General features: G+C 40.8%; 1 protein-coding gene across 3 annotated transcripts in view; it reads right to left on the reverse strand.

The window, feature by feature from the left end:
- Nucleotides 1-25,327, reverse strand: part of Frmd6 (FERM domain containing 6) — a 224,189-nt gene that overhangs the window by 181,815 nt on the left and 17,047 nt on the right. The window contains exon 1 of one of the 3 annotated variants that reach the window (XM_074067985.1): nucleotides 6,227-6,384. The exons of the other annotated variants lie outside the window; for them this stretch is intronic. The gene's annotated coding sequence lies outside the window, so the exon portion shown is untranslated. Of the gene's footprint in view, nucleotides 1-6,226; nucleotides 6,385-25,327 lie in introns of those variants that run through there. 3 annotated transcript variants of the gene reach the window in all.

Below are 25,327 nucleotides of genomic sequence, written 5' to 3' on the forward strand. Positions count from 1 at the left end.
AAAATCAAGCTCAATGATCTTGACCTGTTTTGAGATGTAACAGTTTGTGTCAAACTTAGCAAATTACTAAACCCAAGGAAAATCATTCTGACTTAGAGACCTGCCATTGTTAACACGTAATTTTGTTAGGTAGTAACTTGCCATGCCCCCTCAGAGACCTCAGTTCAATGTTATTGACATTGGAAGACTTCAGAAGAAGGGACTCCAAATTGTGATCTTCCCTACTTTTATTAGACAACTATTCTGAAATAAGAAGAAAACAAAAGAGGGTAGCCCTGTGTGATGTTTACCTTAATAGACCAGTCTAACAAAGTACATGCATTTAACATTGTGCTTTTATGAACCTGCTTCTGTTTTTGTTTCTGAATAAACTCCTAGTATTTAAAAACCACACCTAGCAAGCTATGTTTTTCACTTTTGAATTGTTTTCCTTTAAATTTTATTTTATCAACAGCAAAACATTTACTCACGGAATTTATTCATAATCAATTAATTAGTTACCTATCCTAAAAAGCTGAAAATTAAATGCTGTAGATTTACACCCTTTGGTGTAGAAGACAACAAAGGAAGGATGACTGTCGGGATGAAATAAAACAGAGAAGGAGCTCAGTTCAAGGGAGGTGAAGGCTACCTTGCAAAGTTAGTTTGGTATGTGTCATCTTATTTAGGATGCTCTGGCAATTGTCATTGAGCCACCACTCGAAGCCAGGCATTACGTTAGGAGAATGGAGATGCACAGACAAAACATAGGGCTTCTGATCACAATGGCCTTGTTGCTTCATAGTATAATGTGTCTAAAAAGTCTGAAAACACCTGGAAGCCAAACCATTTCAGCTGCATGAGGATGTTCTAAACCACAGCCCAACATGAAAAATCTCTGAATGCAAACATTTTCCTTCTGCTGTCCTGACAACTGGGACGTGGATCCCCAGAACTGAACATGTATCTTATCCTACACCAGGAAAGATGCAGGCCTACCTCATCTTTCTGGTCCCTTAGCTGGTCTTCCCCCTGCTGTCTACCACGCCCAACCATCCTCCTGAGTCTATGGAATCTATGTGGCCACCAAAGCATCACAGTTGAACCCAGATTTTAAGAAAATTCCAATTTGGAAGCCGGGTGCCAGTGGCTCACTCCTGTAATCCTAGCTACTCAGGAGGCAGAGATCAGGAGGATGGAGGTTGGGTTGAGGTTTGACTCTAGCCAGCTGGGGCAAATAATTCACAAGACTCTATCTTGAAAAGACCCATCACAAAAAAGAACTGATGGGGTGGCTCAAGGTGGAGGCCCTGAGTTCAAACCCTAATATTGCAAAAAAAGAAAAGAAAATTCCAATTTAGGAAAAAAAAAATCAGCACTCAGGGTGAGCAGTAATTGGAAGGCTCTAAAACATTCTTTCAGGAGAGCCAACATACATGTGTCGTCTGCTGTGGCCTTGCAGGGAATATTTTTCTTGCTAGTCACTGGCACAGCTGGTTGGGAATTTCCCTATGTTTGTTAGAGTGAATGAATTTGGTGAGAAAAATGTGTGAATCTTTTCAAATCCTTCCCCCATAAGTCAGCTGTATCTCAGGGCAGGTAAGAAGCAAATGAGAAGTCAGACTGAGATTATTCATGAACAAGTGATTCACACAGCCAGGTTTTCCTTTCTGAGTTTCCCACCCCCAGGCAGGGAGTTTTAGTAGGGAAACAACAACAACAACAAAAAAACCCTACCTTACTAGCCTCATTCTCAATGCTTCTGTTCTCTTAAGACAATCATTCCATTCTGGAATGTAATTCCCCGGGAGGAGGTCAGATAAGATATGCAGATGGTATGTGCCCTACTTTCAGTCCCCCCTTACCCCACACACCCAAAGTTCTTAATGCTGGCTACATTTCCCCAATCTAACAATTCTTTCCTTCATTCACTCAGCAAATGCTTAAGTATGCATTGTGTGCCAGGCACTGTAAATGCTAAGAATTATAGTCTGTTGGGTAGAACACCAGTCAACATGTGACACAAACAGGGGATAAACTGAGGAGGGCAAAGCACTATAATCAAATGCAAAAAGCAACCAGATGTGGACTGAGACCGACTCTGGGAGCTAGATCTGAAGGATGAGTTAACTGGGTGGAAGATTTCAAAAGAAAAGTGAAATCCAGACAGAAGGAACAGTGTGTGTAAAGGCCCCTTACGAAAAGAGAGCTTAATATTTCAGAGAAACTGAAAGAAGACCACAGAGTAAAATTCAGAGACAAGGAGGAAAGTAGTACAGAGTAGAGCTAGATCAAGAAAGAAAGAATGAAAGATAGAGGGGGGATATGAGAAAGAGAGAGCAGAAGAGAGAAAGGAAGGGAGAGAAGAGAAGGGAAGGAGAGAGAGAGAGAGAGAGGGAGAGAGAGAGAGATTAAAACTAACATGTGAGTTCAGCCATTTCAAGATACAAGATCAATATATAAAAACCAACAGTAAGCCAGGCATTGGTAGCTCACACCTGTAATCCTGGCTATTTAGGAGGCTGAGATTAGAATTGTGGTTTGAGGCCAGCCAAGGCAAGTAGTTCTTGAGACTCCATCTCCAAAATAACCAGAACAAAATGGGCTGGAGGTGTGGTTCAAGCACTAGAGCACCTGCTTTGCAAGGGTGAAGCCCTAAATTCAAACCCCTGTCCCAACAACAACAAAAAATGTGTCTTTACGCACTAACAACAAACCGTCCAAAAATGAAATGCCATTTACAATGGCATCCGAAAGAACAAAATACTTAGTAGTAAATTTAACAAAAGAAGCAAAGACCTGAACACCTACGAGACATTGCACATGACCACATTAACAACCACAAGACACTGTTGTAAGACATTAGGAAAATTGAAATAAAAGGGGAAGCATCCCATGCTCATGAATTGGAAGGTTCAGTCCTAAAATGGTAACGCTCCTCAAACTAGGATACAATCCCTCTCAGCATTCCAGAATATTTCTCTGCAAGAATTGACAAACTAATCCTAAAATTCCCATGGAAATTCAAGGGACTCAGAATAACAACAAACAATCTCGAAAAGGAAAAACAAAGTAGGGGACACACTTCCCAATTTCAGAACTTATGCAGCTGTAGTAATAAAGACAGACACAGAGATCACCAGAATAGCATTGAGAGTATAGAAAGAAACACTTTTGACTTAAATGGCTAACTGATTTTTGACAAGAGTGGCTAGACAATAGTCTTTTCAATGAATTGTGCCCAACCAACTGGATCTCCACATGTAACCAAGCCTCATTACCACACAGACAATTTAACTTAGAACATATATTATTGGCCTAAATGTAAGAGCTAGTAAGCACTTAGAAGAAAACAGAGTAGACTTGGATTAGGCAATGGTTTCTTAGATACAGCACCAAATTCACAAATAACAAAAGAAAAAAATAGACAAATTGGATTTCATCAAAATTAAAGCCTCTGTGCTTCAAAGTAACCCATCAAAAAAGTGAAAAGAGGACAGGCATGGTGGTCCTGGTTAGTCAAGAGGTGAAAGCAGGAGGAACACAAGTTTGAGGCCAGCCCTGCCAAAATTAGCAAGAGTCTATTTCAAAAACAAAATACAGACAAAAGGCCTGGGCACATGTCTCAGGAAGTAGGGCACTTACCTAACATGCGTAAAGCTCAGGCCTCAATCCCAGTACTGCAAAAAATAAATGCAAACAAAATAAAAGAGAACCCACAGAATGGGAAAAATAATCATAAAAAAGACATATTTGATAAAAGACAGACAAAAATCTATAAGGAACTATTAAAATTCAACAATAAAAAGTGAACTACCTAACTTAAAATGGGTACAAGACCCAAACAGACACCTCACCAAAGATAACATACAGATGGCAAATGAGCATGTGAAAAGATGGCCAATTTCGTGTCACCTGGAAATTGCACACGAATCAACAATGATATACCATGACATCCTTAGAGCAGCCAGAACCCAAAGCACAACACCAAATACTGGCAAGGTCATGGGGAAAGAGGAACGCTCTCTCATTACTGGCGAGAATGCAAATGAAACACCACTTTGGAAGACAGTTTGACAGTGTCTTACAAAACTCAACATACTCTAATCATGCAACTGAGCAGTGCCACTCCATGTTATTTACCCTATAAACCTGCACACAGTGTTCAGAACAGCATTATTGGTGATTGCCAAGACTTGGAAGTGGCAAAGATATCCTTCAGGAGGTGAATAAATAAGTTGTGGTACATCCACACAATGGAATATTATTGAACACTAATAACAAAGGAGCTATCAAGCCAGGAAAAGACATGGAGGAAAGTTAAATGTTTATTACTAAGGAAAAGAAACCAACCTGAAAAGGTTACATACTGCGTGATCCCAACTCTATGGCACTGTGGAAATGGCAAAGCTACGGATCCAGCAGACTGAGTGAGGGAGGGCTGAATAATTGGTGCAACACAGAGGATTTACAGGCAATGAAACTACTGTATGATGCTATGCTGGTAGAGACGTGTCATTGTGCACCCGTGAACCCCAATGTAAACTACGGGCTTTGAGTGTTAATGCCCGGTCATTGCTTGTAACAAAGGTACCACTCTGGTGAGGGATGTTGGTAGTGAGGAGGTTGTGTGTGTGTGTATGGAGGTATTTGGGAACTCCATACTTTCTGCTCAGTTTTTCTGTGACCCTAAAGTTACTCTAGCTGGCAGAGTGGCTCAAGTAGTAGAGCGCCTGCTTAGCAAGCAGCAAGCATGAAGTCCTGAGTTCGAACCCTGGTGCCACCAAAACAGAACAAAACAAACAAAAAAAAGTAGCTACTCTAAAAAACCATAATCTATTATAAAATAAACAACCCTAAATATAATTTCCACTGTATGTATCACTCTACAATGCAAAATGTTCGCCCTAAAACAGCTAGGCTTTTTTTTTTTTTTTGTGGTACTGGGGCTTGAACTCAGGGCCTTCACTTTGAGCCACTCCACCAGCCCTATTTTTGTGAAGCGTTTTTTCAAGATAAAATCTCGCGGAACTATTTGCCTGGGGTGGCTTCAAACAGCGATCCTCCTGATCTCTGCCTCCTGAGTAGCTAGGATTACAGGTGTGAGCCACCCGGTGCCTGGCACAGCTAGGCTTTTTTATGAATGATCAAAATTAGAAAGTAAAATGTTTTCCAAACTCTTAAAAAAATATGGGCAAAGGATTTGAGTAGACATGTCTCCAAATGAAATATACAAATGGCCGATAAGCACATGATAAGATACTCAATATCATTAATCACAAAAGAAATGCAAATCAAAAGCATATGAGATGCCACATGAGATTTCCACCAGGATTGCTTCAAATAAAAGAAAAAGACAATAATAAGTGTGGACAAAGGTGTGGAGAAATTGGGACATTTACACTTTGCTGGTGAGATCGTCAAGTGGGGTAGACACTTGGGAAAACTGTTGGCAGTTCTTCAAAAAGTGAAACATAGAGTTTCATACTTTTTTGTATGGTTGCCATACAACCCAGCAATTTCCTTCCAAGATAATCGAAAACTATGTCTATACAATCAATTTGTACACAATGTTTGGCAACATCAATAGCCAAACAATGAAAACAACCCAAATCATCTGGTGAATGGATACACAAAATGTGCTATAGCCAAACAACAGGATATTATTCAGACACAATAGAGCAATGGATGCTGGTCTTTGCTACAACACTGACGATCCTGAAAAACATGGCTAAGTTAAAGAAGCCTGTCACAAAAGACCACACCTCAGAATAGGCAAATGCATAGAGACAAAGAGACTAGTGATTGCTTGGGGCTGGGACCATGGGCAGATTGGGTCATGATTGCTAAGCAGTTCACGACTTCTTTTTAAGGTCATGAAAGTGTTCTAAAGTTAACTAGTGTTGACTGCACATATCTGAGAATATCCTAAAGCCACTGTTTTGTACTCTTCAAAGGGAAGAATTTAATGTTTATAAATTATATTTCAATAAACTCTTACTTTAAAAAGGGGGGATGGGGGAAGAAAATTTTGCCATATACCAGGCTGTTTCAAGCCCTGTAAAGTGAGGAGATAATTGAGTTTCCCTGATCTCAATCAAAAGATAGCTGAATAGTTCAAAATGGTTTGTTTTTGTTTGGTTTGGTTTGGTTTTTTCCCAGGCCCCTGAACCTTGGAAAAGAAACTGTCCAGAAGCTCAAATTTGAGTAATTCTGTCATGGTGGGCAATGGATGGGCGTCCCTTACCCGTGGATGAGCAGACCACTGATCTTCCTGTCCTCTGCAGTGGGATCTTTAATTTCTCTTGAGGTCTCCTTGGGTCAACAATTCTGCTCCAGAGCCCATTGGCCTCACTGGAGAGTCCCTGGCACATGCTTCTAGTCTTTATCCGGGCTCTTGTTCCTCTGCCTGGCTCATCAACTTTTTGTAAAACAAGCAGGAAATCACAACCTTTGGGTCACACGATTGACCTTGTTGCTTAGCTGAAATATAGGACTTTGTCCAACTGCTCCTTCCCCCACTTCCTGTGATGGCTGATATTGATTTTTCTCATGACAAAGCAATTATTTACCCATTCTGGGGGGGACTGGGAATTTTAGTCCTCAGTTTGAGAGGAAGGATAGCGACACTGATAACCCATTGAAGTAGAACGTTAGACACGGAACAGCTCCATATAGCCAGTGCTGTCTGGGTAAAGGGGAGGGAGACGGTGATATTTACATAGACTTGGTGGTGGTTCAGAATAGGAAAGGCAAAAAAGGTTTAAAAGGCCAGTATCTTGAATCATACACCAGGCAAGGAACTCCCAGTAAGCATGATCTACCCCTTTTCCAATAAAAATCCAACCACCACCAGACACAACTCACTCTCCAATCATGCAGCACTGTTGTGACTAAGTCTTGAGTACCACCAGGGGTAGAGTGAGAAAGCACCTCCTTTTCTTGTGTGTGTTGCTTTACTTACAGTGCTGGGGATTGAATCAGGGTTTTGCACATACTAAGCAAACCCTCTACCACTGAGCTACACCCCCAGGTCCTCTCCTTTCTTAAGGAGAAATATCCCATGGGTGATCTCTGCTTACTGGAGGGGTTGGTTTAAGCTTGTAGTTGAGGAAAACGTAAGCAGGTGAGCAGCCTTTGGAATGAACTGAGATCCTCAGCCATTTGCCCTGTGTGGACAAGTCCTTGCAAGAGCAGGGCAGAGTGAGTTCTCTGTGTACCCCCACCCTCCATGGGCTCGCCTTCTGGGTTGAGCAAGAAGATGGAAGAGTTACTTCGCCAAGCACAACAACCCGTCTATGAGGAGCTGCAAATTAGGTTATCTCCCTTCCTGCCCAGGAGCTGTGATTCTGCTGTTCCCGGGACATCTTCCTCCTATTGGCCTCACTACAAGTGACAGAGACAGAGGTCCACACTGAGGAAAGAAGGCCACAAGGAAAATCGCAGTGGGGGGCAGCGATAAGGACTCATTAGGCACAACCTCAGCACAGACCCTGATGGCCTCTGAGAGTGGAGTTCAGTAAAGATAGGTGACATCCTAGCAAAGAACAGGAAACCTAAGGACCTGATAGTGTCATTTTGAGCCCATGACATTGGGGGAATACAGGAGGATATTTCTGTTTTAATAATGCAATTTGTAGGTGTGGAAAAACCAGGTAGCAATGTCTGGACATGATTACTTGCAAGTTTTCTATTGCGAGACTCAGTAGCAGGTGAGGCATTACAGAGAACAGAGAGGGAGCCACGCTTTTCCATGCATTAGGCCCCTATGTACCTACCAGGGCAGGCAAAAAAAAACAACCAAAAACAGTGTGCTACTCAGACTCTAAGCTACTAGCCTCAGGAAAAAGAATTTATGCCATTCAGAACAACTCATACAAATATAATGTGGAACCTGCTTTTATGCAGCTTTTTCTTAAAGGCAACTTTTCTATAAATCAAACCACTCTAAGATCAATCCTTATAAGGAGTTAGAACAATTTTCAAAGGCCCTCAAGCAGAGTTGTTCCCTACCGCCAACCTGCCCTTTCTCAGGAAGAACTTCAGACCTTCTGGAAGCATAGCACACACCTCAGTAAGTCTCAGCTTTGTGCACCTGGACCTGGCATTGTACCCCCTCTGACAGTGCTCTCTGTCCTTGAATTGCACATAAGTAAAAAAAAAGCAGAGCTGCAAAAAGTATGCAACCCTAGTATTTTCCAGGCATGGAGGAGGAAAACACAGATATGGTTGGTAAGATGCAATAATTTCTGACCTATTCTAGGGAAACATTCTGTAGTAAGACGTGATAGCATTGTTGTGGCCCACAGAAGGCTGGATGACATTCTCATAATTTACTGAGGTTCTACTAAGAGCCAGGTAGAGTGCTAGGTACTAGGCTGACGGGGATCTACAAAATGTGGCTGACTGGGCTCTAGGATAACCTAGGATTGAATTCTGTCTTCTTGCCACTATCACTGTGAGGAAGTTTAATTTGTTATTTTTATACTGAAACCAAGGAATAGCATGTTTCAGTGCTAACAACAACTATGCAAATACAGATTATAATGATATTGATCTTTCTATCTGAAAGACTCAGAAGTAAAAAATTCCTAATTATTTGAAAATTATTTTCTTAGTGGTTAAAGACTAATGTTGAAAAAAGTAATAAAGCCTACAACTTCAAATGGTGTGTCTTGTCTGCTTATTTGTTTTTAAAAAGCAGTCAACAAATGAATCCATACTAAGGTACTAGGATGATATATAAAAGCATAGGAAGTAGTTTCTGCCATTGGGGCTTAAAGTCATGTTGAAGAGATATCACACACACACACACACACACATACACATACACCCACACACTCACACACACACATACAATCCAATCATCCTATGTGTCATATGATCTCTGAAAGGAAGTAGCATAGGAGGTATAATAAGGAAGAAAGACTGTAGAAGCTTTCATGAAGAACTTCACGAAGGAAGGAGAAAGAACTGACATTGTACACAGTAAAAGGGGCAGGATTCATGGGGCAGAGAAAAAGGGGGGAGGTTATTCCAGGCAGGAGTGGAGAAATGGCCAGACACAGAAGTGAATCCAGGCAACTGTAAGCCCAGCAGAGCAGTCGTAGCAAAGGCAGTGGAATACAAAGGTTGCTTCTATACCTGGAGAAGCAGCTTGGGTCAGGTCAGGGACAGCTGTAGGAATTCAGCTAAAGAGATGGATATAATCCAAAATGGGAAAAGTAATTCTGAAAATAACTACAGAGCCAAATACAAATCCTGTCCTCAAGAATTTGGGTCAACGTAGGTGGTTGTTTACACACAAAGGATGTGTTCAGACTCAACATATTATGCAATAAACACACACCAAAATTTTACTAATATAAATTATGCTGTATGCCAACACTTTCACCTAGCAGGAAAATTGGTTCAGGGACTCAATGAAGCTCTCACACAATGACTATACCTATAGTGGGTGTTCAGTGAGGAACCACGGATGCCATTACTGTCAGTGAAAACACAAGGCCCCCAGGCACAATCACCAATCCATTTATTAAACCTCAATATGAAAACATGCATTTATAAAAGTGGTAAATTAGAAGTGAGGATTTGCTTTACTAAGGTGGACTTTATCAAAAGTATTTATAATAGAAGTCCTATCCCAAAAAGTCTTTTTCTGAATATTTAAAGAGTGGTTGCAATACTGTATGAATGTATTAACTCCTTGCAGAAAGCTCCAGAGAAAGAAAGATGAGTGATTTTGATAGATATTCCGTGATGCGCTAGAAAATGTCTTAACATGTCATTCTCTGACATAAAAGTATGCATTTGTTATAAGTTTTACTGCTACAAAGGATGTGTAGGACATACACAAATGCTAATACAAACAATGCAAACTAAATACTAAGGGAGTACATTTGTTGGTTTGTCCCCATCTTAGATCCATAGCCAACCTATGGTTGCAATTGACAAGTGTATTTATTTCTGATGGGAATTTTGGTTGGAATTCTTGTTTATGTCGATAAGGCAAAAGTGAAACAAGGACCATGCCAGAACTTTACTTGTCCATCAGTGACATGGAGGGCTCTTTGCTGAACTAGATAATGTCAAACACTGGTAGAATATTTCCTGGATTTTTCAGGCCCTTCGTTATGTAACGTCTATGGATGTGACACACTTTTTTTCAGCTTTATCTTTTGGAAGAAGTTAGACAAGGCGTTATAGTTTGGATCTTGAATGTTCCCCAAAGGCCTATGTGGCAAAGGCTTGATACCCAGGGTGGCACTATTGAGAGGTGGTGAAATCTTTAGGAGGTAGGGCCTAATGGGAGACGAAGAACTATTGGGGGTGTACTCTTGAAAGGGATTTTTGGACTCCAGTCTCTTCCTCTTCCTCTTTGGCTTCCTGGCCACAAGGTAAGCAGTTAGCAAAACCCCATGCTCTCTGTCGTTCACATCCATCACCCCATCGGAGGCCTAAAGACAATGGATCTATCTGACTGTGGACTGGAATCTCTAAACCCCAAATAAACCTTTTCTCTTTAAATGTGAATTATCTCATGTATTTTGTTATCATGATAGAAAATTGATATGGAGAATTAAGTTGCAATTGTCAAGACTAAGAAATTACCAATTGTCCCATACCATTAACCAAATTGCAGACTTTTTAGATTTCTAGGAGTCTACATTGCATTTACTTGTCGTATCTCCTTGCAACTGTGACAACACCTCAGTATGTCCTTGTCTTTCATGATCTTGACACTTTTGAAAAGAATGTCCAGTTGTTTCATAGACTGTCCCTCAGTTTTGGTTTGTTTGACATTTCCTTGTGATGTTTATTAATACCATGTAGTTTACACAAGAATAAGGGCCCTCAGAAGAAGTAGTGTGCCCTTCTAAGCATATCACATCAAAGGGTGACATCAGTGTGCCTTATCAATGGTGAGGTTAACCTTGATCACTTTGTTAACATGGTGTCTGCCGGGCTTCAGAGCTGTAAGTTACTAGCTTTCCTTTTCTAATCAATAAATATCTTTAAATAGATGCAACACATTTTTAGATGCAATCCACATCTTCCTATTGCTTTCTTAAGTCTGCACAATCAATGAGGCAATGAATGGAATCTTGACTTGGAGCATTTGTCAAGGTCTGTGGTTTAAATGCTCCCATCCATAGCCCATCCGAAGCTTCCTGGAGTTGAGAGTTCCAGTGCCCATCAGTATCCAAGGACTGAGTTTCTCTTACATGAATTGTGTTGTACTAGAAGAGATTTCAGACTTTTTTGATTTTGGAATTTCTCATGTACAAAATAAGATGTCTTGGAGATGGGACCCAAATCTAAACGTCCAATTTGTTTCATACCCATCTTACTCACACAACCTGAAAATAGCTTTAAATAATATTTTAAACAATTTTATGCATGAAACCAAATTTCATTGTGTGAAATTTTCCATTTGTGGTGGCATGATGACACTCGAAGGGTTTTAGATTTTACAATATTTTGGATTTTGAAGCATGCGAGATTAGGGAATGGTTAGTCTGTTGTATGGCCACCATACAGGTATGACAGACATAAGTAACCTCAAGAACATAGCTGAGAGTAAAATGGAGGAAGATGATTAGGGCTGGGTATATTACTCACCGACAGAGCACATGTTTAGCCTGGATTTAATACCCAGAACCTCATCCCCACCAAAACAAGTGATGAATAGCGTTTTACTACCTTTTTTTAGAATATAATTTAATTGTAAGTTTATATAATTTCATTTTTAATAGAACTATGTTTAAAATGACCTAAAAAATCCTGAAATTTAAGTCAGTCCTTATGAGCTGGTAGGAGCCCGGCCTATACCCGTAGCCAGGTGACCCACCCAGGACATGTTGCCACAAAGCTGGACATGAGAACTGCAATCTCTTTGATCCCTGTGGTCTGCATTTGTACCATCACAGGAGGGGAAGGTAATGGCCGCATGGGTTTTTCATTATTAAATATGGCTGCCAGGTGCCATTCCCAGTCACCTGAGTCAGTAAAGGCACATGTCACTCTAAGTTTAGTCATCCATGGTGAGATGCTGAGATAAGAGAAGAAAATTCCTGATTTTATACTGGCTGCTTGCTTGGGGAGAAATTCAGTTCTTTTCCAAATCCATTGGGGCAAGGTGATTGCTCATGGGCATACAATGAACAGACACATTAAAAATAGCATTGAAAAGATGCATGGCCCAGTGCCTGCATGGTAGTAGACAAACAGGACTGGAATTGTGGCTCAAGTGATAGTGTGCTTACCCAGCAAGCACAGGCCCCTGTATGAACCCACTATGACAAAAAAAATTATGTACAAATATCTACATGCATATATACATATGTGTGTGTGGTTGTATGCGTGTTTATTAGCACACATTTCTGTAGTATTTACTGAATGACAGGCACTTCATATGCATTGACACATACTAACTCTTTTAATCTAAAGGATTATTATTCTCCTTTTCTAAATGTGTAAACTGAGGTACCAGAGAAGATGGAACTTGTCAAGATTTAGCTCAAGAGGCCCAGCACCATGACCTGTGCTTTCAGACACCATAAAGCCTTCTCTTCCGTATGTGTTGTGCAAACCCAAAACACCATGTTTCTAGGTCAATTTTATCTGTGTTTGAATGTGAGAGGAGGTACAGGCCTGGTGGACTGGAGGACTCTTTACAATAAAGTCAACAGAAGGAATAAGCGGTACTCTTTGCAGGAAAGCGCTGCTGAGCCCTCCATGGCTTGTGGGAGCCAGTGGCAGGGCAGGGGCAGGGGGCATGGGTGGGAGGTGATTTTCCAAAGCCTCCTGGGAGTTCGTTGGTTGGCTGATTGACTGAGTTTTGCCGGGAGATCTCTGTAATTAAATGTCTCAATTCCATTCTACTTTGATATAAAAAAATTATAGTGTTACCTGCGGGTGTCCAGATGTGATGTGCCGGTGTCGAGGGTCCTTGTCTTCACAGGCCAGGGAACTGGCCGGTGAGGCAGCTGAATGATGAGCCAAAGCTGGTATAGGAAGTGGGGTTTATTGGAGAGAAAGGAAAGGCGACAGCTAGAGCAGTGCAGCGGAGCCCGGAAACCGGTAACTCGCTACTCAGGTAAAGGCTGGAGTTTTTGTTTTAATTCTGGGTTGGGGGGGTTGGTTCTCATGGGCCGTGCATTCCAAGGGCTTTCTTAGGTGAACTGGTGTAGTTTGCACCTTTATTGGGGGAGGGGAAACAATCTTGAGAGCATTTTGCTCATCAGCCCTGTGGCAGATCTACCAGATCCTATATCTCTCCTTTAGGATGCAGGAATGCTATTGCTCTCCATGGGGGATGGGATACTCACTCATGTGCCTTAGCTCTCCAGACCCAACAATAGAAGCTGGGTGTGGTGCTTCAGTCCTGTAATCCCACTCCGGAGGCAGAGGCAGGACAGTCTACACAGCAAGACCTTGCCTCATAAACCAAAAACAAAACAAACAAAGTCATAGGATATCAGAACTACAGAATGCTTTCCTTTATGAGTTCAAAGTTAGAAAAAGTAGATATCCAGATAGTGATTTTCTAACTTTTTACCCTTTTGGAGCAATTAGAAGCCTTCCCTCTCCCAGCTCCTGTCAATGCTACACAGAGGCCCAATATACAAAAGAGAAAGTAAGGCAACTTGGTACTGTTGTGTTCGGGAACAAGGTGTTTTGGGTTTGGGGATCCTTTAACTGACTCAAAGAAATCTGGAACACAGGAGTTTTATAGTTCAGATGGAGGATTGCTGATCTTGCTAAAACTCATCCTCTAGCTGACCCCTGAGAAACAGGAAGGTAAAGTGATTTCCCTACACAGCACACAGGCTGAGACTGCTCCAGGTCTTCTCAGCTATCAGAGCCTTGTGCATCTCAGCATGGTGTTACTGACTTGACTAAGTGGGGAGAGACAAGTCACTCACGGTCCTCAGCTGGGTGACCCACGGCCACCCACCTGTGCCATGGCACAGCAGGAGGAACTGGCAGCTGCTGACCAGAAGGCCTGTCTTGGAGCACTGCTGCAGGATCCTCCCATGTCACAGAACAGAGGCTGAAACGGAGGGATCACGTGTCTATGTAAGGGAGGACATTTTAATGTAGGCCTTGTCCTTCTGTCTTCCCTCTGTATCTGGCTGGAAGGTATCTTTCTGCTTATTGTCAGGGGCATAAAAAATCCAGCGCTACTTGAAGGGGCTCTTTGGAATGCATACAGAGTCACTGCCAAGCACAAAGCAGCTGTTAAATATTTTGTAGGCCTTTACCTAATTCATGAAAGCTTTTATTCAGGGGAGGTCTTTCTGGAGAACTATGGGCAAATTAGATTGCTTCTAAAAGGAACATGGAGGGGAAGAGAGGTGACTCTTTTCCTTATGCCTAGCTGATCTATTTGTCCCATCTACCCAAATATTTATACAGGTCTCTCTCTTGATTACTTACTTGCCTAGGGATAACCTGGCTCTTGCCTTCAAATACTAGATGTTTGAGGACACGCTGTTTAGCCATGTCAGGCCTCGGTTTATTCATTCATGAAAGGACCAATCTGGATAGTGTCGTGAGAAATATGTTGAGTTAGTGTTTATAAACCATGGTGATGTTCTCAGCTGAAAGATGTTCAGAGAACATAAAAATACATGGCTGTGATGATTAATGCATGGTCTTTGCCAGTGAGATTATTTAAATGATGGAACAGTGGCTACTATTTTAATCAAACTGAGTCTTTCTGAAGTTTCAAAGCACTTTTCTGACACTAACTCATGGCAAGTGTTATTTAATCCCCACTTCAGAGACCGAAGCACGTGCTCTGTCTGCAGGAAGGGGTTAAAACAGAACGGTGGCTCAGTTGCCAGGGTTGCTTTCCCCACTCTTCTGGGACATCATTTCCCATTCCATCTTCCATCTTCTTGGTAAAACATCCTGCTTTGAGGCATTCTCCCAGGAGGACAGCAGCAACCACAGGAAATTCACTTAGCAAGTGTTTATTGATGTCCTGGAGACACCAAGGTGAGGCCATAATCCACGTTCTTGAAGCCTTACAGCTGCCTGGAGCACAGCTAGCACCAATGGCTCACGGCTGTAATCCTAACTACTCAGGAGGATCATGATCCGAAGCTAGTCCAGGCAAATAGTCTGTGAGACCTTATGTTGAAAAAACTCAACACACAAAAAAGGGCTGGTGAAGTGGCTCAAGGTGTAGGCCCTGAGTTCAAACCCCAGCACCACAAAAACCCAAAAACACCAGCTGGAGTGCAGAGGCAGAGCAGCAGCGAGTATGGGGTGCTGAGTACTGTGCACCATCCCTGTGTGGAGACAGAGGGGACACTACCTGGCCCAGAGTGGTATGAGTGTGGCCACATTACCAGAACTAGTCTTTTGTTTGCTTGTTTGCAAATGGGCTTTGTCCCCGAGTCTTCATTTGAGTTCCCTCAGGTCCCCAAGATGAGACAAGGATTCAACGCAAAAGGTTTATTAGGAAGTTAAAGAAAGTGCCATAGGGGCTGCTGAGACAGAAGGGAAGAGAGCAGCTATCCCTGGGAGGACCTGGAACTTCTTTCTGGGGAAACCCACTCCTCAGTCACCCCAGCCAAGGGACAGGGAGCTGGATATTTCTATTCCAACTCCCGTCAGTTATTGACTGGGGGCTGCTTCTGGAGGATGTTAATTCTCTGGCATTTGTGCCCTGCAGAGTTGGTGGCAAAGTGAGCCCAGGGACCAGAGGTCAGAAAAACCCTTTCAACAATGAAATGGTGGCAGCTGGAAGTCCTGTGCACTGAGGTGATAAGGGAAAGGGGATTGGAGCAGGGATAGTCTCTGCTCCCTTTCAAAGGGAGTCAGGGCTTGAATGCAACATACTGTACTTGCTAGTGCTCATTTTGATCCTGGGTTATTGGCAACTATTGAAATGTGGACTTCAGTGTGCAGAGCACAGTGCCCGTGGAGAACAGGCAGCCCTGGCCAAACACTAGTCAACAAAGGAAGAGCAATGTGTGGCTTGCTTCTCATACTTACTGAAGATATACCACACTACTTGTGGTATATCTTGTTCTTCAATTCCCAAAATAGATGTCACCTCCTGAGCCTTCTCCCAGACCCCTCCTGTTTCCCCTTAAGGTCACCATGGTCACATGATGATTGTCCAGCTCTATTCTGCATTGGCACAAGTGCTGGGTAAGTGCCCTTCAGGACCACAAAGGGCTGAGGGGAGAGGTCACCTGGTCATCTGCTCCCATCTTGCCCCACCAGAACAGTGGGGTAAGGTTTATGCCTGTTTATGCAGAATGGTCACTGTTCAAAATAGTTTCTTGAGGTATTAGGGATTTATATTTAAGTGTATATATATATGTATGTCAATTTATATGTGTGTGTATAAATTAAATTTTGTCAATTCTGTTTTTATCTTTAAGTAGTCAAATAGTTAGCTTGCATGAATATATATATATATATATATAATTTTATTTACATGCTTATTATTTTCTGACCATGAATTTCCATGCCTTTATTTTGAAAATTTAAAAATCCAGAGCAGTTTTGGACTTTTAGTCCTAACTCCCAGAGATATTACTGCTTACACTGTGTTGTGGTTCCCTATAGTTTTGATCTTAGGCAGCTCAGGTCTATACCTTCATCTTTGTGAAGTGGGGAGCAGAGGAGAATTTGCACACCATCTTCACACAGGTACCATGCTTGTCTCCCTGTCTTGTTCCAAATTAGTATGCATGCTGCAGAAGTAAGTACTGTACATAAAAGTCTACATCATGGCTACATTTCCAATGTCTAGTATATTTTAACTTTGCCCACAGCAGGACTTCTCTTTGGTCTGAGTCCTCCAGGCCAAATCTAATTTACTCAAGTTGCTGGAGAAATTTCAGCATAAGAAGCATTTTCAATGCAGGGAAAAATGCAGCATTCTCTTTCCAAATCCCTGTAGGGGAACTTTTGTGGAAATGTGTCAAATCTATGATCCTGTGATGATGCTGAGGAATGGATACATGTGACTGGATTTTTAAATTCATGCTCCATTTCCTAGAGCATTTTCTAAATAAAGTGAAATGGAAAACAGGTATTCTCATTACAGCTCTACTATTCCTGAAAGACAGGGCTGCAGGGTCTTATAACAATATGATGGACGGAAATCTAAACAACAAAGCTAATTGAAAAATCTCAAGTCCATTGGCAAAGGCCAAGTTTAAATTGTCCATCATTTTGTTATTTTAGTCCTGTCCCTGCATTACTGTCTTCACATAAAAATAACCACATGTAAGATATGCAACTAAAAATAACAGTGTTTGCATGTCATTCATAACCTAAACATTTTGAGGTTAAGACCAGCTTACTTTCTGATATTTAAAAATAAGACATTTTACATAAGGATCCATTTGAGTTGATGCATGGTCTTGCATAAATCACCATGAGGTGTTTCTAAGCCACTTTTAAAATGCTGCTAAAAAACAGACCTAAAGAACAGCTAAATTAAGAATTTCCTCCTTTCACTTGATGTTTTTATAGATGAATCATTGAAATGACCTTTAATCCTGGTACATTTAAAATGATCACTACATTTCAAAGTATTCATTCTACACCCCACATTTTCCATTGCATTTTAAGTGTGTTCTCTGCTCGCTCAGAGAAAAGACTACATAAGTAAGTAGGCTTAAACTAGATGCAACCACAAATGTGATTTGTCAAAAGCTAAGAATTTATGGTGCATAAATATCACTTCTTCTCTTCACAAATTTATCTTGGTAACTTAAGGAAAAGTAGAGAAACAAAATTTTTGAGATGAAATAAGAAAGATATGTATTAAGCTTCCTATGTGCCAGTTACCAAGGCAGGAGCCCAGGATGAAAGATAACTAGGTCATGATCTCTACCTTGGACTAGCCCACACCTGAGTAGAGTCTCAGTGTCTTCCATAGAATGGATGCAAAGCTGTATTCAAGATGTATTTTATGGGAAAGAATAGGAATGGATGGGGGCCAAGACTACCAGGTACACAGTGCAAGCCTGAATTTGGCACCGCTGGGGGACTAATTCATCATATTACTGCATCTCTTCAGTGAAAATTTATAATCTCAAAGCAGCTCCTGCAAGGATTTTTTTCTCCCCTTTTCTTCTGGCTGGGGTGAAGGTCTACTTCTTGGCTAGAGTTTTTACATTTAACTTTCTTAGCCTGCTTGCTTCTATCAATTTAAAGCAATGCTTCTCTTCCATGAACTTAAATATAAATGACAACAGTGCTGGGTTTTAGAAGTATACGTTCTCCATGAGAAGATAAAAGACATAACCGTGTCAGTGTTTCCAAAGATTCAGGTGCATTGTGTGGCGTGTTCTCTGAGACCTACTCCATCATGTCTGTAAAGAGAGTACACAGATGGCACTTCTTTCAATTATATACTCCAATCTCATTTTAGCTCTTCCCATTCTATTACAGTAAAAATACTGGAAGATATATTGCACATAATATAAATATAAATACTTTGACTCTTAGTTCCCCTGCAGTACATTAAGGTATGTCTTTTCATGATGACAATTTAAAAAATCAATCTTATGGAACTGTAACTTACAAAAATGTACCTATACCAGTGTCTAATTTTGCCAAGTGTATACAGCTGTGTAACCATCTCCATAGTCAAAGGTCTCTCAGATCCCTTTGTATTGCCACCCCCCCTATTCCTGCTTCAGACAACCACTGATCTGCTTTCTGTTGCTCTAGATTTGTGTTTTTTTGACATCATAAATGCATGTTCTTTTGAGTCTTATTATTATTATTACTAATATTAGTAGTATTTTGGTGGTAGTAGGGCTTGAACTCAGGGGTTCATACTTGCGAAGTAAGCTCTCTACTGCTTGAGCCAAGCCTCTAGCCCTTTTTGCTCTAGTTATTTTGGAGATAGGGTCTCGCTTTGCCCAGGCCAGCATGGACTGCGATCTTCCTATTTTATGCTTCCTGCAATAGCTGGGATGGCAGGCATGCACTACTATGCCCAGCTATTAGTTGAGATGGAGTCTTCCAAAATATCTGCCCAGACTGGCCTGGAACTGGGATCCTCCCAATCTCAGCCCCCCAAGTAGCTAGGATTACAGGGGTAAGTCACTGGCTCCCAGCTTGTGTCTATTATTTTTTTATCAGAATAATGTTTTTGAGATTTATCCATGTTGTTATATATCTAAATATCTCACTCATTTTAACTGCTGGCTTTAATTTCATGGTATGGAAAAATCATTCTTTGGGTATTTGCTCACCTCTCAATGGACATTTGGGTTTCTTCTAGTTTAGGGTTCTTAAAAATAAAGCTGCTGTGAATATTCAGACTTTTGTGTATACATATATTTTCACTTATAGTGAAAAAATATCAAGGAGTAGAACTGTTTGTTCATAAAGTAATATTTGATTAACTTTATAAGTCTTTGCCAAATGGTTGCACCATTTTACCTTCCCCTAGGCTGTGGATGGCAGCAGGAAGTGATCCCATCCTCTCTAATTTTAGCCAAGCCGGTGGGTGTAGAGTGGTATTTCATTGTGGTATATAATTTGTATTGCCCTAACAACTAATGAGGTTGAACATTGGCCACTCATATACTTTTTGATGAAGTATTTGCTCAATTCTTTCACTCGTTTTCAAGTTAGATTATTTGTCTTTTTATTATTTGTCTTTATGTATCTGGAGACAAATCCTTTGATAGCTATACATATTGTAAAGATTTTTTCCATTCTGTAGTTTACTTTTTCATTTTCCTAATGGTGCCTTTCACAGAGCAGAAATTTTTGAAAACATCATTTCCTGAATACGTAGTGGGCACAAATAAGCTTTGCTAACTAATGCAATGAATGTCTCTTAAAATTTTTTGCCAAGGAAAATCATATTGCACATTTCACAGTGACTGATAAAATATCCGACGCAGAGACCCAGGACTCCTCAAGCAGAAGACTTACTAATTTCAGAACCCCTCAAATTTTGTGCTACCAGGAATCTGCCTTAATGCCCACTTTCATTCCTTTCTTATTACATCTCTCCAATACCTCTCCTCCACAGAAAGTCTCTTCCTACACAAGATGAGCCAACAATGAACACTACTATTTTATTACCCTCTAAGGGTCATCATGACCTTGTTATTGCATTGGAGAAAGTAATTTTAAAAATTGGTTTGTTCTGGATTTTAAGAAGAACAGGAATCTCTGATGTATTAGACAAAAACCTCAACCTCTCCTTGGCTCTCAAAATGGGAACCCAATGAGTTTGTTTTGACTCTCAAAACCCAAGTGGATTTATATTTTATTTTATTCATTTCTTTCAGCAAATATTTGTTAAATGTGCCATATCCCAAGCACCCAGTTAGAAATAACATGATCTAGCTAGAGTATCATGTCTTAAATCTTTCATTATATTGTTAGTACAACAGTAGACACCTTGAGGATAGGACTGTTTTATTCACTCCCCTAGCTGATGGTTATTTATTAAATGTAGTTAATGTATAAATGATTGTATGTATAATCATACATGAGTATGAGTAAGGTATCAGAGAGCCATTCAGAATCACATATCTATATGATAAGAGCATTTTCTATAAAAGGAGAGCTATAACCAAATAGCCACAGCCACTCAGGGAAAAAAATGCTATGGTAGAAATGAGATAATCCAAATCTCCAGCAAGTCAGTTGACATTCAGAGTAAGGCTTGGATCATTTTGGTTAAAATTTCCCCAATTGGAAGAAAATGTCCTGAACCACAGAGCTGATGAAGGTCACAAGATAAAATACTTTCTCCTTAGATTGTATCAGAAGTAAAATTAATAATAAAGAGTTTTACCACTGTTATAACAAATAGAATTTGGTACAAGTTCATAAAACAGTTTAATGTGCATTTTCCACTGAAAAACACCCCTTGAGGAGGTCACAAGGGATGCTGGTGTGCTGATCCCCATGACATAGAACTGGAAGTGATATAATGTAAATGTCTTGCCCAAAATGTCACAGACATTTAATACAAAGCAGACTATGCAGGACCCTAGGATTCCTTTTTGCGGCTCTTAGAGGACAATTCCCTTACATATGGGTGCCATGGATGATAATTGACATCTAAGTCAACATTTCTCCTTCCCTCTTGATTTGAAAATAATATCCCTTTGTTGTACCCTAAAATGAGACCAATTATCCTTACTTCTGTGCATTTTCATGGTACATTTTGCATCGTATTAAAAATACTCAATTGTTAAATAAGGTTTTGACATAGTACTTCATTTAATTTCATGAGGATGAGGTCCTTGGAGGCTATGCAGCTGTAAACTCTCAAATTCCCTTTCCTCTGCAAGCTGTATTTAAAAGAGGTTAATTGGAACCTGCTGAGGTGATTTTATTTCTCTGTTACATGGTCAAATTTGCCTTACTGCTTTACATTAGACTTGTGCAGAAGGAACTCCTTGGCCTGGTCACAAATCTGTTCATTGACCTGATCATGCTTGGGAGAGCAATGGGGCTTGATAGCTGTAGACAGAAACTGGAGAGAAGGATCATAGGGCTGCTCATTGCTCCTGTCCAATCCCCCAAGGAGCAAGGTGAGGCCGTACTCTGGGTGTTTTCACATCAGGATGTACTGGAGAATCACTTGCATTTGGAGAACTCTCATTGTACACATGGCCATGACTGAAATACTGAGGCTTCTTGATAATTTTGTAGCAGGATTACATTTCAGTCTATTGCTTTGCAAAACATGAATTGCCTTTCCCTCTGCCTGTGTGACAACAGTGTGATTGTAGGCTTTAGAAGGGGATCCTATAAGGAAAGAAGACTCAACTTTGTTCAGGATGAAAACTGGGCAAGTGAACATGATATGAAATTCTAGCTTCCCCTCCAACAGTTGAGAGCTATGACTGAGAAAAATACAATTACATTTCTCTTACTCAAATAGCTGTTCTTACTGCCTTCTATAATAGCTACATGAAAGATAAACAGCTCTCTTTATTAATGCTTCATTAAGGATTTTTATGCTATGTGACATGTGGTGTGTTCTTTGCATGGAATAAAGTATTTGGAGCCTTGATTCCAGCTGGTTTGGATTGGAAAACTCATTACTGCTCCTAGCCTGTCTGCCAGCAAACTCCTCATGGGAGTGATACGGCCTATATGTATGGGGACAGCCAAACCGGATTGGTCAACTTTTGTAAATAAACCATTGGAAAATGTAATTTAGAGGGAGGAGTATATCAATTACAGATTGTTTCCTTAATCATCCCTGTTATTTCCCAGCTCTAAATTTCAGGCATTTTTCATAACAAAAATAATAATTAAAGTATACAACAAAGCTCATCATTCAGTCTTTCATAACAGAACATCTATTTGTAGTGACAAAGAGAATTGAAAATGGCATTACAATTTAGAAGTGAGATTACAAGATCCTTTATAGTTAAGGCAATTGATAGCCATCTTGACCAAGTTCTAGGTTGAAGTCACCATCTCTTGACTCAAAGATTGGTATCAGGTTAAAAGAAGCAAGGAAATGTTTCCAGTGGAGAAGGTTAAAATGTAATTATAAATACATTTATCTTCCTTTGCCTAGGGACTCTCCATCCCATAATACCATTTGCATAATGGGCTGCTTTGTCTTGTTTATTCCCTTTTAAATGTTATATTTAGAACATTTTATTCTAAGTGCCCATCAAAAAATAAACAAATGGAGTTTTAAACCCACAGCTTCTCATAGTTATCTGATACTAAGAATTAGTTTATTTTGCCTGTACTTAGGGAAGTTCTCTCTCTCTCTCTCTCTCTCTCTCTCTCTCTCTCTCTCTCTCTCTCGTTTTCTCTCACTCTCATCCAAGATGACAGAGGTGTAAATATTTGTATAGACAAATGTAAGCTGGGAATTCACCTAGTCTACTTTCATTCTCAAGCATATACACACTACTCTCCCTTCTGGAAGCACGTGGAGGTGCCAGTTTTGTTTGTGTTGGCTTCTCACTACTCTGGCTTTCTCCCTGTCTCTGGTGTCTTTGACTCCAGAACTGTCTTCCCCAGTGGTCACTTCAACTGAACCACAACTATACTCTCCTCCTGCTGGTCCCCAATGTAAATGGACTTGTTCTGTGTATGTCTGATTGCATGGATGATAAAGAACTATCCCCCCACCAAAAAAAAAAAATCCCTGCTAACCAAGAGGACATTTTATTTTCCAAAAAAGAGTCTTGGGATACATAATAGCTGTGTTTCATCCTTGAAAAGAGGAATTCAAGGCAAGAGTTCAACCAGGCAAGAGTAGAAAGTTTCAGTTTCCCCATCCACCACGTAGGCACTTTGCCTGCCTCTACCCATTACAATCACAACTCCTGTGCACGGCCAAGAGAGGAGAAGCACATTAGCCAAACATCCCCCATGCTCAGAAATGGTGATAAGAACAGAGAACACCCAGGGTAGAGGTGCCCCTTCCAGTCTTTAACCCCTTCGTATTCTCACAGGAACTACTTTGCAGCATCTCAACCCTGTAAAGCTCTGGTTTTCTGAAACTTCTCACATTCTATTCATAATTAGAAGCTGGATTTTTTTTTTCAGAATCAAACTTTTTTGGCTAGGCCATAGATTTTATGCTATTTGATGGTAAGAATCCAATCTTCACAGTGTTCCTACTCAGCATAATGATTGGAGCAGCCAGTGGATAGTTCTCCTTAGAAACCTCAGCAGCGACTTGGCCTCCTGAGGATGCTCCTACTGCATCCTTGGTTGCTTATTCCAAGCAGTTGCTGTCCTGGCTATAACTGGACACTATGAAGACCATGTAGCAAGGAGGAGCAAATCTGTCATCAAGAGGCAAGACAGGTAATGAGGATAGATCCAGGTGATAGTAGAGGTTTGCCAGATCAAGGCACCATGTCAAGGGAATATGGAGAGTTCCCCATAGGGTTCCAACAAATGAGACCCCAGTTGTTTGAGAAGTAGGGACCTGCTGTATAAATGGAGTCCAGTAGGTATTCTGAAGTTCAAGGAGGTAGGCATTTTATGGACAGATGGTGATAGATGGAGAATGGAGTCCCTGCTACCTGACAAAGGGACAAGTTAGAGACAGGAAGTTCTGAGTAGTAGAAGGGGGTGAGTTGATTCCTGAAATCAACACTCAACACAGCAACCAAAGAGAAACATGATCTGGGTAATGGGAACAGAGATGAGACCAGATGCCTTGAAATTTGGGACCAAGAGACAGGACATTCATTATCAGAACTGGACCATAAAGAAAGGACAGGATGAAATAGGAATGCATGATGTAGTTCTATTTATCTCATAGCACAATCTAAGGAAAGAGGCATCACTCCGTTGTTGGATGAGGGTGGGGACACCACTGTGGTTGAACAAGAAGATAAAGGATTCTAGGAAACGAAGTAAAAAAATAAAACAGTATTACCCAAGACCCCTTCTCTACCTATCCTGCATCTCATTATTTCCCCTCTTCTTGTCATCACTGTCTTAAAAAACTGTTTGTATTGACATCTCATCTTTAAAAATGTTTGAGAAACATAACTTTGAAGAATGTGCTGAGGTGGGGGAGAATTTTGAGATCTATTTCCCTTTCTCTGACTAGCTACACTCTGCTTGGGAGATTCTTAGTCAAAACTGGCTGTATCCAGGGTCCAGATAAGAAGGACACACAAATGGGAGAGTCAGTCTAGGACAGCAGAGATGGTGAGAGTGACATTAGACTACTTATTGAACACCTTCCATGTGTTAAGTACAAGATCAGATGCTTACTATGCACCATCTAGTTTAATCCAGGCAAGGTAAGAATTTTTCTTTTCACATTCACAAATAAAGTCACTAAAGCTCAGTGAGGTATGTGACTTCCCTGATATCCTATGGTCATCAGCCTAATTCCACAGGCATGGTAACTAAGAAAACTTAAATACGTTTTTCCTCCAATAAGGACTTGAGTGGTGAGACAGGCCTCTGCTGGAGAGATGCCAAAGCCTAGATGTGACAAGGTAGAATTCCAGAGACGCCTGAGCCCAGGCCAGAGACTAAGCTATCTTAACTGATTGCTACCCAGCCCTGGTCCTGGGTCATTATAGAAGCTCTTAATGATACTTAAATCCTGCCTTAGTGGAAAAATGTAGAGATTTAGGAAGTCACAAGAACATTGATCAAATGAGTTCCAAGGAAATTCAAATGTAAGAACATTTGCCTTGAATTCCTTGTCACCCAACCCTTACATCATAAAGCCAGAAGAGACACAGCAACAACAACAAAGAATCTGGCATAGAGTATCCTTAGGTTAATACTTGGCAGAAGTATGGTCTGTGGCTGAGAGGAATGACCAAAGGAATCAGTCTCTTGGTGTTCTGATTAGTGACCAATAAGACATTTCCTC

Source organism: Castor canadensis, chromosome 3, assembly GCF_047511655.1.
Source record: "Castor canadensis chromosome 3, mCasCan1.hap1v2, whole genome shotgun sequence".
NCBI classification, from domain to species: domain Eukaryota; kingdom Metazoa; phylum Chordata; class Mammalia; order Rodentia; family Castoridae; genus Castor; species Castor canadensis.